Source organism: Mus caroli, chromosome 5 (genome assembly GCF_900094665.2).
Source record: "Mus caroli chromosome 5, CAROLI_EIJ_v1.1, whole genome shotgun sequence".
In the NCBI taxonomy this organism is placed as follows: Eukaryota; Metazoa; Chordata; class Mammalia; order Rodentia; family Muridae; genus Mus; species Mus caroli.
The window spans coordinates 55000303-55016566 of record NC_034574.1 but is presented as its reverse complement, the minus strand read 5'-3'; positions in this window follow the sequence as shown (position 1 = coordinate 55016566).

Below are 16264 nucleotides of genomic sequence, written 5' to 3'. Positions count from 1 at the left end.
TCCTTCATTAAAAGTGAATTTCTGTTTTTCCTTCTGGTACCATAAAAATCTCAACCAATTGAAAATGGCTTCCAGGTATCCTGATTTAGAACTTCAGCACACACTCAATATCAATAATTCTTAATTCCGCAGTACCATTCTTTCCACTCTGGGAAATCCTCATTTTTTTTTTTTTTTTTTACTTCATTGGATATTTTCTTTATTTACATTTCAAATGTTATCCCCTTTCCTGGTTTTCCCTCAGAAAACCCCATCTTCTCACCCCTCCCCGCTCCCTACTCACCAGTCCACCCACTCCCACTTCCTGGCCCTAGTATTCCCCTACACTGGGGCATAGAACCTTCACAAGACCAAGGGCTTCTTTCCCCACTGATGATCAACTAGGCCATCCTCTGCTACATATGCAGCTAGAGTCACAGGTCTCTCTATGTGTACTCTTTGATTGGTGGCTTAGTCCCTGGGAGCTCTGGAAGTACTGGTTAGTTCATATTCTTGTTCCTACTAGGGGGCTACAAACCCCCTCAATTCCTTGGATCCTTTCTCTAGCTCCTCCATTGGGGACCCTGTGCTCAGTTCAATTGTTGGCTGACAGCATCCACTTCTGTTAGTGCCTGACAATTATATCCTCATCTTAGAAGCTAAAATTCCAAGAATTTTTACATGAATTACCTAGTCAAGCTTCAAAGTAAAATCATAGGGAAGGGAAATGTTTTGAGCAGCACCACTCTTGAAAAAAGACAATAGTCTGGAGAGATGGGCATGTAACACTCCTCCATATAGTAAAAAGGCAGGTAGCACAGAGTTTCAAATTTAGTGAATAATAAAATCAACAAAGCAAACATGTTAATAACCATTTGGATACTCTAAAGCTTCTTGGCAAGTGTTAGATGACTATCAAAAAGAGATCACTATTTAAAAAATATTTATTTGTATTTAAATTATATCTAATGATGAATTTAAATTTTGGAAATTTCATTTTTCATAGATTTGGAGGCTGAAACTTGAAAATATTTAATCTATTTTCAGATTATCATTTACTATTTATTAAACAAATTATAATGAAATATGGAAATATCCCATTATATTAGACTAAGGTAAATAGTGTGAGAGGTTTTTGTATCATGATTATTATTTTTTCTTTTAGAAATATGAATATTTAACATGAGTATTAGTATATGTAGGATCCAATAATAGAAGAGGATTTCAATGTTCTACTTATTTTATATTTTCTAATCTTTCTAATATGGCTTATGGTAGCACTATACTAAAATGCCTTCTTTAATGATAAAAAATTTAAAATAAATGGTGGCTTAATCAATTCACAAAGGAACTATTCTATCATGGCTCTTAAAGCAGAAGTGTATGCAAATATAGGGGCATTTATTAGCAACTAAGCTTTTTTCTTTACTTTGTATGCCCTAAATACCAAGCACTTAGTTGGTAATTAGTACTCCTACAGGAAAATTGCTTCTTTGCTTCAGGTCAGTGCTCAACAATAATTAAAATAACTAAACACTAGGGAAAGAGATCTAGAAAACAGAAGGGCATGACAACATGATCCAATTCTGAAGTTGTTAATTAAAATTACGAAAGGCCCAAACAAAAATACTGGGACGGCAAAAATTATATAGGATGCTTCTTACTGCATTTAGATTCTCTTAGAACAATTTAGTATTTATTTATTATTTGTAAATTTTCCAACAAAATTTAACTAAATATAAAATAAAGGAATAAATAGTGCTAGAATTTGTTTAATTAAGGATAATATACAAAAACTAAAACTTAGAAGCCCCTATAATGACCAAGGAATCTAGAATGAGTTGAACATAACCAATGGATGTAAGAAAATAATAAAATGATAGAGGTTTTAAAGTGGAAGTTTAATTTTAGGATTATCAAAATAGTTATTTTGTGAAGGAAAATTATTTGAAAGAAATAAATATTGGGATACATAATTAGATATATTTTATTAATTTTTTCTTCTGTTCAGTATTTATGGTAATATATTTGTCTATCTTGTTTCAGTCATTGATATTTAAAATTTGGTAAATCAAAATTAACCAATCCTCTAGAAGACAAATATTAATTTATATTTATGTGAATGTCTTGACATGTTGAAGACAACCAGTAGTCTTAATGACCAAGCATTAATTAAAATTTGGGTACAGTATGCTAAGAAAATTAACAAAAATAAATAATTATGAGTTTTAATTCACTGACACTACTCATCAAATACGATAACAAAACAAAAAGGAAAACATAAACATTATATTCACAAGCACAAGACAATAGTATACCAACATGCAAATAAAATAAATATGGATGTGTATTGTTGGAATATAAAAACATTTTTAAGAGAAAGATGACTTGTGCATTACTTCTATTTTATTTATTAGTAGACAATACGATAAAATTGGACCTTATTTTTTTTTTGCAATCTCTTGTACAAAAGAGGAAAGTGAATCAGCAAAATAAAAATGTCTTTAAGACAAAAAATATAACTGTACAAATTTATCATGAGGGGTTTAGACACTGTATCAGCATTTGGAATGTGTACTACTTTTAAAGAGGAGGTTAGTTGGTTCGAAGTGTCTGCTCTGGGTAGCTCATGATCATATGCAATTCCAGATGCAGAGATCTGATGCTCTTTCCTGGACTCCTTAGGTATTGCATGTATAAGAACATACCCACTCAAATCTTATAAAAAACATTTTAATACAAAATAAACTAAATGTAAGTTTTCTGTCATGTTGAATTTAAGGTCAATGAAGGAAATGACTACAGGAAAATTATTTTCTCTAAGACTTCAAAAGTTTTATTTCTTGCTGAAATTTCTCTCACAATTTTTTTCTTTAGATTCATAAATATTGATATTTCTTTTGGGCCTCAGTATGAATTGCTTTTGTGGTTGCTTGAAAATCACCCATTTGAACCTCCCCCTGATTTCTATTTTTCCCATATTCCATGTATAAAAATTCTTAAATGATGATCAGATAGACAGTCTGACATTTAATTTAGAATTATCATTTATTTTATGATCCTTAAACTTTGATTTACTTTAAAGACTACTAGGTGTTTCTACTGTAACAAGTTATAACATATTAGAATCACAAGTTTGTATATGTTGATATCCTAGTCAGTTTTGTCAACTTGACACAAGCTAGGTTTATTCAAGAAGAGATACTATTAATTAAGAAAGCCCTCCATGGATATCATCCTGAGTGGGGTAACAAAGAAGTCACTTGATATGCATTCACTGATAAGTGGATATTAGCCTAGAAACCTAGAATACCCAAGATACAACTTCCAAAACACAAGAAAATCAAGAAGGAAGACCAACAACACGTGGATACGTCATTCCTCCCTAGAATAGGGAATAAAATATCCATGGAAGGAGTTGCAGAGACAAAGTTTGGAGCTAAGATGAAAGGATGGACTATCCAGAAACTGCCCCACCTGGGGATCAATCCCATAATCAGCCACTAAATGCAGACACTGTTGCATATGCCAGCAAGATTTTGCTGAAAGGACCCTGATACAGCTGTCTCCTGTGAGGATTTGCCAGTGTCTGGCACATACAGAAGTGGATACTCAAGGTCATCTATAGGATGAAACACAGGGCTCCCAATGTAGGAGCTAGAGAAAGTACCCAAGGAGCTGAAGGGGTTTGCAACCCTACAGGTGGGACAACAATATGAACTAATCAGTACCCTCAGAACTCGTGTCTCTAGCTGCATATGTAGCAGCAGAAGATGGCCTAGTCAGCCATCACTGGGAAGAGAGGCCCCTTGGTCTAGCAAATTTTATATGCCCCAATACAGGGCAAAGCCAGGGCCAAGAAGTGGGAGTGAGTGGGTAGGGGAGCAGGGCTGGGCAAGGGTATAAGGGATTTTTGGGATAGCATAAGAAATGTAAATGAAGAAAATATCTAATAAAAGAGATAAAAAAAAGGCCTCCATGAGATTTGCCTCTATGTAAATTTGTTCTCCTTTTCCTGGATAACTAATCGATATGAGAGGGTCCAGCCCACTGTGGGTGGTGAGATTTTGGTCAGATGGTTCTGAGAGGTATAGGAAAGTAAATTGCATACGTCATAGGGAGCAAGCCAGTAAGCAACACTCCTCCACAGCTTCTGCTTCAATTTCCATAACCAGACTCCTATTGTTTGGGTTTTTGCACTTAAATTCCTCTGTAATGAACCTTTACCTGAAAGTATAAAATGATATGTCATATCCTCCCTAAGTTACTCCTGGTCTTGGACTTTTATCACAGTGAGAGAAACCCTAACTAAGACAGTAGATTTCAAATACATGGTAGCTATATAAATTCTATGTCATACTATCCTTATGACTACAGATCACAGTAGTAAAATAAATAAATTTTCTTTCTGAAAAATGGTTGAATTGGAGGATGAATGATGTGTTTTACAACAAAGATGAAAAGATTTTGTTTCTTTTTAAAATATCAGTATATCAAAAATTCCTTTGATCATGCATTCTGGGACAATTGTTCAAAACGATATTCTCTGCTGTCAAAGACTGTGGAATATCTTTTTTACATCATTTGCAATATAATTTTGTGTTCAATGCAAAAGCAATCCATACATTTAGTTGTTTAGCCATCCCCTCCCAAATCATAAGCTCACTAGAATTATAAACCATATTACTAGAGATTCAAACTTATCAATTGATAGAAAATATAATGAATATAATATTGAAAAAAGAAGTGTCTATGATGAGCAAATAGACTTTGTCATTATCAATTTAACATTTTACACGCCCCCCCCCGTTCACCTTCTGACTGTTCCCCATCCCATACCTCCTCCTCACCTCTCCTTCTCCATGAAGATGTTCCCAACCCTGTACTCCCTGCCACACACAGGCCTCTAAATTCCCTAGGGCCTCTGGTCTCTTGAGGGTTAGGTTCATCTTCTATGGCTGAACCCAGACCCTGGAGTCCTCTGCTATATGTGTGTTGGGGGCCTCATATCAGCTAGTGTATGCTGCCTAGTTGGTGGTCCAGTGTCTGAGAGATCTCAGGGGTCCAGGCTAATTGAGACTGCTGGTCCACCTACAGGGTCACCCTCCTCCTTAGCTTCTTCCAGCTTTTCCCTAATTAAACCACATGGGTCAGCAGCTTCTATCCATTGGTTGGGTGCAAATATCTGCATCTGACTCTTTCCGCTGCTTGTTGGCTCTTTCAGAGGGCAGTCATGATTAATTTTTAAGAATTAATAATTTTGAAAGTTAGAAATGTAAGCAAATATATCTTTTTGCATCTTTCCTTCCCTTCTTACTCCCTGTTATCCTTATCATTCTCTCTCTTCCTCTCTCTCCTTGTCTTTCCATCTCTCTGCCTCTCTATATGCTTCTCTGTTTGTGTCTCTATGTCTCTCTGTCTCTATCTCTGTCTCTATCTTACTCACATGTGTACACACACTAATACACATAGATGATTAGCCTTGAAGTAATAAAATAAAAATTCGGTAGATCATAAAGAGAAATCACTAACAACTTGCCTTTGTTGTTGTCAGAATTGAAATAATCACAGGGGAAATTTTATAATTGTTAAATAATTTGACAAAATATTTTAAAAATTTGAAAAGGTCATCTCTTTTTCTTTTTATAAAAATGAATGACTCAGTGAAAAATAGAAAAAAAAATTTAAAAAAAACCCTTGATAGCATCTTTTGTCTATCATACAGAGACCCTTAGTTAGTAAGCCAACCTGTAACATAAACTAGGAATTTTATATACTCTCCTTCATATACCCACCTTTTTTATTCCTGGCTAAGTTGAAAGAAGGAATTGTAAGCTTTTAAATAGAAAAACAATTGACAATAAACTTGCATGACATATTATTAGGGAAAAAAGTGATCTTCACGTGAAAATCATTGACACTTACAAATTTTACCAAATCAAATCCATTTTTTTTAGTCCTAATTGCAAGTTCAGATGATCTATGGTTTGGTCTGTCTGTCTATCTATATTAATAAAGAATATTTTTCTAAAAAAACGGTAAATTGTAGTTGTGTATAAATCACAGCAAAAACTAATAATCTTAAAGCAATTGATCCAAATATCTATTGAAATATTTCCATCAATTTGCTTCAGTTGTAAATCTTTAATCTGCAGCATTCATTATTGTTTCAAATCTTTCCAGACTGTTATGATGTAATAAAATTAACACTATGTCAAAGTTATTTATGTTTCTATTGTTAATATCACTTAACCATTTCCACATTACCTTAAGAAATACTTTAAGTATATGATTTTTTAATTCAATTTCAGACAATTAAATATTTGCTTATTAGGTTCATTGTGGACATAAGTTTCATGTAGCTATATAAAACATGAGGAAATTAAAAACAGTATTTACATTTCAAGGTAATACCTATTTATTTTGCCATGAAACATTTTTAAATGCTTGCTTATCCCTAGCCATGTTTTACAAAGGAGGCCAATTTCCACACAATGCCCCAGTTTACTATGTTGCAGCAACCTAACCATGGTTTTTGAAAATCTACAATTTTTTCATAAGGTCACTAATTGCATTTTAGAATTAGAACATGTTAATGTATTCTGCCACAAGATGTTCAAGATTGATACTCCAGTCCAGTAACTTAGTATTTCCTAACCATAATATTATGTTTATTAACCTGTGTTCATCTAGTGCTACTCTGGTAGGTATAAAGTAAGTGCACTGATTCCACTATCACGACTGCCATGTCTGAGGAGAAAATAGAAATGTTTACATTTGAAACTAGAAAAGTTAACTATACAGTCTGAGTCTTCACATCATAATTGTGTGCTTTTGAAATTCTAACAAAGGTTTCATCTACTTTTCTCTTACCCCAGCTCATCCAAATTAAAGTGACTAAGACAGTTGATGTTTAAATTAACCTATATCTAATCTCATTCTAAATCCTAAATTTTATATACAAAAACAAACCTTAGACTGAAAATTATATGTATATGTGATTTTTTGTGTGATTCTTACACACACACACACACACACACACACACACACACACACACACGTACACAGGCACAGGATTTCTTGTGGAAATTCATATGCTCATAGTGTATTCACTCTTAATTTTTCTGAGTTCTAACAGGAGAACAAATGGCCTTGAGAATCTTAGAATTCTTACTAGACAACTCAGTACTCACTTTTGTGTGTTCCATATGTGGTTTCTTTGAATACAGCTCTGTTAGTATATTTTGGGTTTGAACAGTGCTTCAGCATCTAACTACAGCAGAATATAGGGAGGTGGCATTAAAAGAGCCATTCTTATCAATGGGAGTTCTGGTATACAACAGAGTGACTAAAAATGGTAAAAATAAGCAAATGCTGCACAGATGCTCATAGCTGACTTCTTGAATTCCAACTTATTAAATGGTCTTTTGCAAATGTATACACTGTTATTCATGCAGATTTTCTATTCAGCATACTTGAGTAGAGATGGCCTATTCTGAGTTAATGAGAAAAGTCCTAATTAAGCTAGCCATATGTTCAATTGCATTTATAAATGGAGAAATCGCCCTTTTTGCTGCTGAGACTACCATTGTTGCCATCGCCTGCTGCTCTGGGTGGCACCGAAGCAGTTCCTGTTTCAAGGCTCTCCTCTGTATTCCTTGTGTGCATTCCAGGGCTGCACTCGTTTTCATGAGATATTCTTGGCACGCACCGTGGAGTGCCTGCAATGCTTGCTTAGGAAAATATCTTTCTGAAGATCTATGTCAGTATTGAATGCAACTATGTCTTCAATTTTGCCCTGGGGATATAGATCTAGCAATGCTGCCAAAACATATTCTTTCTTTTCAAGCATTTAATCTATTCTAGAGCACACAGAGTGCCTAGAAGTTAGGATTGCCCTACATAGCCCTGACTGCTTTCTCATGATGTTCAGACTTCATCTTTAACCCCCGCCCCTTTTAGTACAGGTGTAAAACCTTTGTTTAGACTCCCATCTTCACTACAGTCAGGCAAATGAACTAAATGGAAGGTTGCATTCCTTGAGCTCAACACTTCAGATAGAAAAGTAGTTTCCTACAATTACCTTCATGCAATCATAGAAAACTGTAATACTAAATAATTTGAAATAAATGACAGTGTCAAAATAATGATTAGAATTCATTATCCATTCATTTATTTTATGCAGTCTATAAATATAATGAGCTTGGTGACCTGGAGATTATTTAGTGGCAAAGCATGTATACTGACTTTACAGAGAACCCATGTTTGTTAACAAATACTCAAGTCAGACACCTTACAGATGCCTGAAATCCCAACTTCAGAGTTACCAGATCCTTGAGGCTTCCATGGAAACCAAACGTACACTCACAGATATACACACATGAACCCACTGACAAACATCCATGAATATAATTAAAAATAATGTAATAAATTATATTTATATATATACCTAATCATTTTTTACAGAACCCTGTATGACACCTACATTTCCTAGGAAAGCTATTGATCTCCATATACATGCAAAATTGCAATAAACGTGAACACAAAATATTTTACCAGAGGTATCTGCATACATACCATCTGTGACACAGACAAGGTGAAAGGCAGGATATTTGTATAATTTGGATGCTTTATCTCAATTGGAGTTGCAAAAAAAGTTCATATACCCATAACAGATGGTGATTATAATTTCAATGATGACATTTTGATGTTTCTCCACTTATATTTGTTAGGCATTTACTGTGCCCCAGGATCTTTACAGAAACTTGATGTACAAGACTATTTTTATATTCTTTGCTGGTGCTCAAATCAAGAACTCTGTTGGCAAGGTTTTAACAGTAAGACAAATCTGTGCTACACTATATCATTGCATCCTCATTCACAAGTACATTGACAGACAAAAGGTAAATTACTAAAATATTCTTAATCTTTCTCTTTAAATAAGCCAAAAACTGCAATTAAGAAGAATGAAGACCAAACTCTGGACACTTTGCCCCTTCTTAGAATTGGGAACAAAACACCCATGGAAGGAGTTACAGAGACAAAGTTTGGAGCTCTGATGAAAGGATGGACCATCTAGAGACTGCCATATCCAGGGATCCATCCCATAATCAGCTTCCANACGCTGACACCATTGCATACACTAGCAAGATTTTGCTGAAAGGACCCANATATAGCTGTCTCTTGTGAGACTATGCCGGGGCCTAGCAAACACAGAAGTGGATGATCACAGTCAGCTATTGGATGGATCACAGGGCCCCCAATAGAGGAGTTAGAGAGAGTACCCAAGGAGCTAAAGAGATCTGCAACCCTATAGGTGGAACAACATTATGAACTAACCAGTACCCCGGAGCTCTTGACTCTAGCTGTATCAAAAGATGGCCTAGTTGGCCATCACTGGAAAGAGAGGCCCACTGGACTTCCAAACGTTATATGCCCCAGTACAGGGGAATGCCAGGGCCAAAAAGTGGGAGTGAGTGGGTAGGAGAGTCGGGGGGGAGGGTAAGGGGGACTTTTGGGATCGCATTGGAAATGTAAATGAGGAAAATACCTAATAAAAAATATTTTAAAAAACTGCATCCACAACAACCTGATTATTTCAAATAACATATGTTAAGCTCTAGCTTCACTTTCCTTCTCAAAATAGTTAATCTTCCTCAATGTTATTTTGTTATGTTCTGTAAGAACTACGAACAAGAATCCCAATCCTACTCTCTTGTTATTAATTAATAATATTATTAATTATATTAAGTTCTCATATATCTTAGGTATTTCAACTGAAAAATTACCTAAACTATAAATATTTTCTCACTTCTGACATATTGTATTAAAGATATTTAAATTAATACCCAAAATAAAATTACATATTGCTATCTGAACCAATCATAACTTTTGTCTGTTTATTTAAATTGGAAATTTTTGATGTACTTAATATGAACAAATTTACCCTCATATCAATAATGTATGCTTAAATTTAATAAATGCTTAAGAAGCTGGAAATCTGGTACTCTTTTAACTTGGTAACATGAAATTATGTACTCTAACTTACAAGCTACATGAACATTTTACATAAAATATTATACTTTCAAATTCAATTATTGTAATATATTATTTATACTAGTACCAGATATCATGACCATAACTTCTAGAATATGTCTTTTTTCTTTACTGTCTGTGTTCTTTTTAAGTATGCCTTTCATATTTTTATTTGAACTTCCAAAAATATTTGATATTTTAGGAATCCTCATTATAAATATTTTCCTAGATATTACCAAAGAATAATTATCAGAATAGTTTTAACTTTGTTATTATTTTTATAAAAGTGATATTATTATTATGAAAATGATAATAATATACAATATGATGAAGGTAGAGTATATCACATTTACTACAAAACACCTTAGTTCCATGTTTCCTTTACAGGGGAGACAGCTATCTGAACACTATATAAAGGAACCACTGATTGATGTGTACTAAGTTTGGCTTGTTTTATTCCTGGACATGTTCTGTAAAGGGCACTCCACCAATGTCTCAGATTGATGTGATCCATTTGATGACTTTATTATGGAAATCTCTCTCTTGACATTGTGTTAATTCCAATTCTTTCAACAGCCAGACAAAAGAGATGATTTAAAACCCAAAAGTGAATCTAAAAGTTTGAGCAGAGCACCCTGTGTTTCCTTACTGTAAAAAATGTGTGAAATTGGAAATCTTCTAATAATAATAGTATATAAATATATAGAAAGCAATTATGTAATATTACAGATTAGATAATTTTATAGATATAATTATATATTAAAGAGTATATATTATAGATGTAATATATGATAATGTATATCATTTAATATAAATAACACATAGAGAAAATAACAGAGTGATAGACTAATTAAAATGTACTATCACAGATTGCAATATTATACTTTTTATTTAAAATAATTCAGTAGATATTAACTATACAGATTTTAAAAGAATATTGCACAGAATTTGTTCTCAGAAATGCTATTTTTCATTATAATATATCATATGAATTTGTTAGCATGTAGGAGGTAGGGGGGATCCTCTAGAGTATATCAGAGACCAGGGAGGTAAGAAATTCCCTGGAAGGACCTAAAATGAAATGTCCAAAAGTTGGGAAAGAGAATTTGAAGAGTACATCTCCAGTAGAAAGACAGGACACTGGTTAGTTCATTTTGTTTTTCCACCTATAGGGTTGCAGACCCCTTCAGCTCCTTGGGTACTTTCTCTAGCTCCTCCATTGGGGGCCCTGTGTTCTATCCTATAGATGACTGTGAGCATCCACTTCTGTATTTGCCAGGCATTGGCATAGCCTCACATGAGACAGCCTAGCCCCAGATCTTGCAAACTTTATATGTCCCAGTACAGAGGAACACCAGGGCCAAAAGTGGGAGCTTGTGGGTAGGGGAGCAGGGCAGGGGGAGGGTATAGGGAAATTTCAGGATAGCATTTGAAATGTAAATAAAGAAAATATCTAATATAAATATTAAAAAAAAAACAAAGAAAGACAGGACATAAGTCAAGGGATGGGGTTGCCATTACTGATGCTATGGTATGCTTACAAACAGGATCCTAGCATGGATGTCCTTGAGAGAGGTCCAACAAGCAGCTGACTAAGACACCAACCAATGGACTGAAGTTGGGACCCCTGCGGTTGAATTTGGGAAATGTTGAAAGAAGCTGAGGAGGAGAGCAACCCCATAGGAAGACCAGACATCTCAACTAACCTTCATCCCCAAGACTGTTGAGACACTGAGCCACTAAACAGGCAGCATAATCCAGCTGATATGAGACCCCCAACACATATACAGCAGTGGATTGCCAGGTCTAGACTCTGTGAGAGAAGATTCACCTATCCCTCAAGAGACTTGTGGCTTCAGGGAGTCAGGAGATCTGATGGGGTGCGGGTAGCTGAGAACATCTTCTTGGAGATTTTGGAGAAGAATGGGAAAAGGAACATTTGGAAGGAGGACAGGGAGGGAGATAATTAATTAGCTGTTAAAAATATTAAGTCATATTAATCATAAAAATAAAGAAAAAAAAGAAAACAAAACAAATAAAACAAATTCTATCACATTAAAGTTAGAGAGGACAAACCAACAGAAGGAAAGGAGCCCCCAAAAAGGCATGAAAATCAGATACCTATTTATTTGTACTCTCAGGAATTCCATAAGAACTCTAAACTACAAGCTATAATTTATAACCTGGAGCAGACCTATATAGCCTCTAAGCATGCTGCTTCACTCTCTGTGAGTACTTATAAGCTTTGCTCATGTGTCCTTGGTGTTCTTCCTACCCTCTAGCCTTTAATATTTTTTTTCCTCCTTCTCCACAGGGATCACTGAACTCTGGAATTTGAGTGTGACATCAAGTTAGGGCTGTAAATCTCATAATTTTTAAAACAATGGATATAAATAAAGGATTACTTTGGTAGTGGTGTTATCAGTATAAACTTATATGTGAGTTAAACCAGTAAAGTACCTTTAAATTAATGTGTTATGTGAAATATTTTTCAAGTGTGTATATTTTGAGAACTTTCCCAATCTCATGGAGGTATTGACTTGAGAACACTGGAAATTTTGAGGCCAGAGGCATAGCTGTGGTTAGACACTGTGAGGATGTCTTACCTGCAAATTTTCTCTCTCAAGTTCAGCTTTGTATTTTCCACTGTGATGTAATTGGCCATAAGCCCTCATCAGTAGAGACCAAACCATTGCAAATAAGACATTTTCTGCTTTCCACATCATGATATACTTCACACTTTAAACTGTAAGCCTAAATAAATATGTTTAGCCATATGCTGTTTGTCCTATCACTGTGATGAGGAACAGTAGATCAAAACATCATGTAACAGAAAATAACAGTTTCAGATAAATGTAACTATTTCCCAAAATTTTAAACACATGTGAATCAAAGCATAAAAATTTGACACATTATTACCATAAGCACCAAAACAATTTAGAAACACATCTGAACTAAGGATCCCCCATAAACACACATATCAAAGGTTATTATTAAAATAATGTTTTCTATTAGATAACATTTTTCATACATATCACAAACACACAGAAAATACCAACAAGAATTAATTCATCATTTTGCATTTTGACATATTTTAGTATATAATACATATAAAAGCAAAACCCATGACATGTGTGAAAAAAAGGTAAGAGAATAGTTTAAATATTATATTGCCTTTTTGTAAAATAGGAACTATTAAACAATATGTTATATATTTCAAATAAACCAAGAAGAAGGTATCAAAGTTTACCTTGAGATTGCATTTTTAGTACCACCATGTTTATTCAAATGGTAGTTGGTAATAAGGAGTAGTGGTACGTAATTTGATAATATCAATGTATTTTAAGTATGAAGAATGGTTGCTTCACTTTCTTCCTCTGCTACTGTTGTATTTGAAACTTTGAGATGAGGGTATTTACCTAAAGATTGCATAGAAGGACATAATAAAAGGAAAGAAATGAAATTTATTGACTCAAAAAATCATATATAAATGCTATACCATGAAAGTTGCCTGATAATAATTTCTTTCAGTTGGATGCTACTATCCACATTTAAAATGCTTTCTTCTTTTGGACAATACCAAAAATATAAAGGAAAATTTCTGAAAGTGATTTGTTAAGTACTTTAAGTTCTATCCAGAAATAGATACACTTTACACTTGGTACTCTATTGTTAGGATCTGCCATTCAAAAAATTATCCTGAATTTTGTTCATTGAGAAATTGCATATTATTTACTCTTTATACAAAAGAATTTGTCATTGGAATTTTAAAAGACTGCTATCCTGTTATTACTCTTACATAGTAGCAACAATGATGGTTATAACACTTGCTCTCTTTTGGCAGCTATAATTTTGTATCATGATGTTATACACTCTCAATTGTTTAATATCTGCCTTTAATAGAATATGGGCAGCAGAGCAGATATCAGACTACATACTAGCTGCAAGATCATTCCAATCCTTATTTGTACACTTTATCTATGTGGATTCAATGACAGCATAAAGTCAGAATTCATATATAAAAGATATACTGATTTTAAAATAAAACTAACTTACTAGCTAAGACTATAAAGCTCACACCTATTTAGATATAAAAAAAATCAATTTAAACAACTAAAGAGTCCTTACAGAATAAATTTAGATGCAATACAAATATATAATAGGAAAGATGACTGTGAATCATATCCAAGCGATTTCCCTGAGATATTTTGGTGACACTGAGAGATAAAACCTACTCCATCTTGGGACTGGCCTCTATCTTAAAAAAAAAAAAAATGTTTGAGAACTTGACCTGCAGCTGAACCCAAGATGTACCCATGTACCAGGAAGGACGCCATGGCCTATCCTTGGCCCATACCGCAGAGTTACTCCCTAGCTACTTCCTAGCAACAGTCAATCAAAGATTAGTCTGATTATTCTTGATGTACTTTCAGATGACTTGTAATTGCTTATGGGCTTGCTTCAGAGCACCAACCTGTCTGTTGGCTTGCATAATCATTCAGTTAGATGCTTGACAGGATGGACTCACCCCCACTTGCTTCCATAATCTATAAAACTTTGTCCAGCTGAGAGTTCAAGGCTCCTTTACCAAACCATCCTGTAGGCTGGCTGTCAGTAAGCCCAATCTTGATTTTAATATAAAGAAACCCTAATGTTATTACATCATATTCAGTTCCTTAGTGATCATTTTGGGTCATTCATAAATGCTTCCGGACATAATATGAATAATCTCTCGTCTCACCATGTTCTGTCAATTTTACTATATACACATTATATTGATGCAATCATAGAAAGCAAATTAATTTATTTAGAAGATAGCCATTTTATTGGTATTTGTACAATTATCATGTATGCATTGGATGTCATTATCTAGGTAATTGATTATACTTTGTATCAAAACACAGATTTTGATCAAAAGTCAAGTAATAATGTCAACACATTTAGTTATGTAGTTGCACCCAAATTTGCTGTGAGAAGATATCAAACATACTTAAAACATGAACCCATTTATTAAGCTGTTATTAATATTGTTAAGGAAAATTTGTTAGTAGCAATCATTTTACTTTTTGTACAGTAGATAATTAAAATGGTACACTATATGTACATTTTTAATTTTTAAAATAATGTTGATTTCCTAGAATGTGTTTTTTTATTGCAATTACATAGCTTTATTATGGTTAATTCATCTATGGTCTGTAACCTGGGTACATGCCTATGATACTAGCCTACAAAAAGTAGAGAAAGGATGATCTTAGGTACAAGGTCAGCTTCAGTTATGATGTGAGTTTAAAATCAGAATATGTTATATGAGGTTATGTCTCAAAGAAAAGGAAAAATACAAAATATTAAGATGATCTAGAAATATTAAAATATGTTTCTCATGAGTGTTTTATGATGGTTTCTAGGGTCTGTGATAATTACAAAAGACTTCCTGTGAGATGAGAAATTATTCTACATATCTAACACTCATTTTTATAATATTTGTGAGAATTATCACTTGAGTAAGGAATAATAGCCTTTGAATATGCTTTGTGTGTAATGAAAACCAACAAAAATTAACTGGTACACTCTTCTCATATACTACATTCATGAGAACGGAACATATATGAGACACTCCTCTATGAATAGTTCATGGAATTTGGAGGATGATTTAAATAACATGCTTTTATTCAAGCCTAAATAATTCTATATGTAATAACTGACTCAATTTATGTTCCTACCAGAATATATATTTGCTAGAAAACAGAAACAACACCTATAAACTAGTATTCTACTAGCTATAAAAATATAGCCAAGTGGTAATGGTGCACATTTTTAATCCCAAAAATCAGGAGGAAGAGGCAAGTGAATCTCTGTGAATTTAAGGCCAGTCTAGGCTACAGAGTTAATTACAGGATAGCAATGAGAAATACAAAGATAAATTCTGACTCAAAAAAGTTTATATACATACATATATATATATATATATATATATGTATATGTATAAAAAATGAAATTCAATATATATGTACATGTTCATACATGAATATGTACATATGCATATATGTCCTTAATTTCCTATATATATTTTAAGTATATATTTTCGAGCTAACAGAAATGTTAAATTCAGGTTATACATGTGGATATACACACATATACATTTATATGCATATATATATATATAATGAATATATATTAAGTATGTGTAACATATTATACATACATATATACATATATATCCTGACTTTCTTACATATAATTTAAATATATA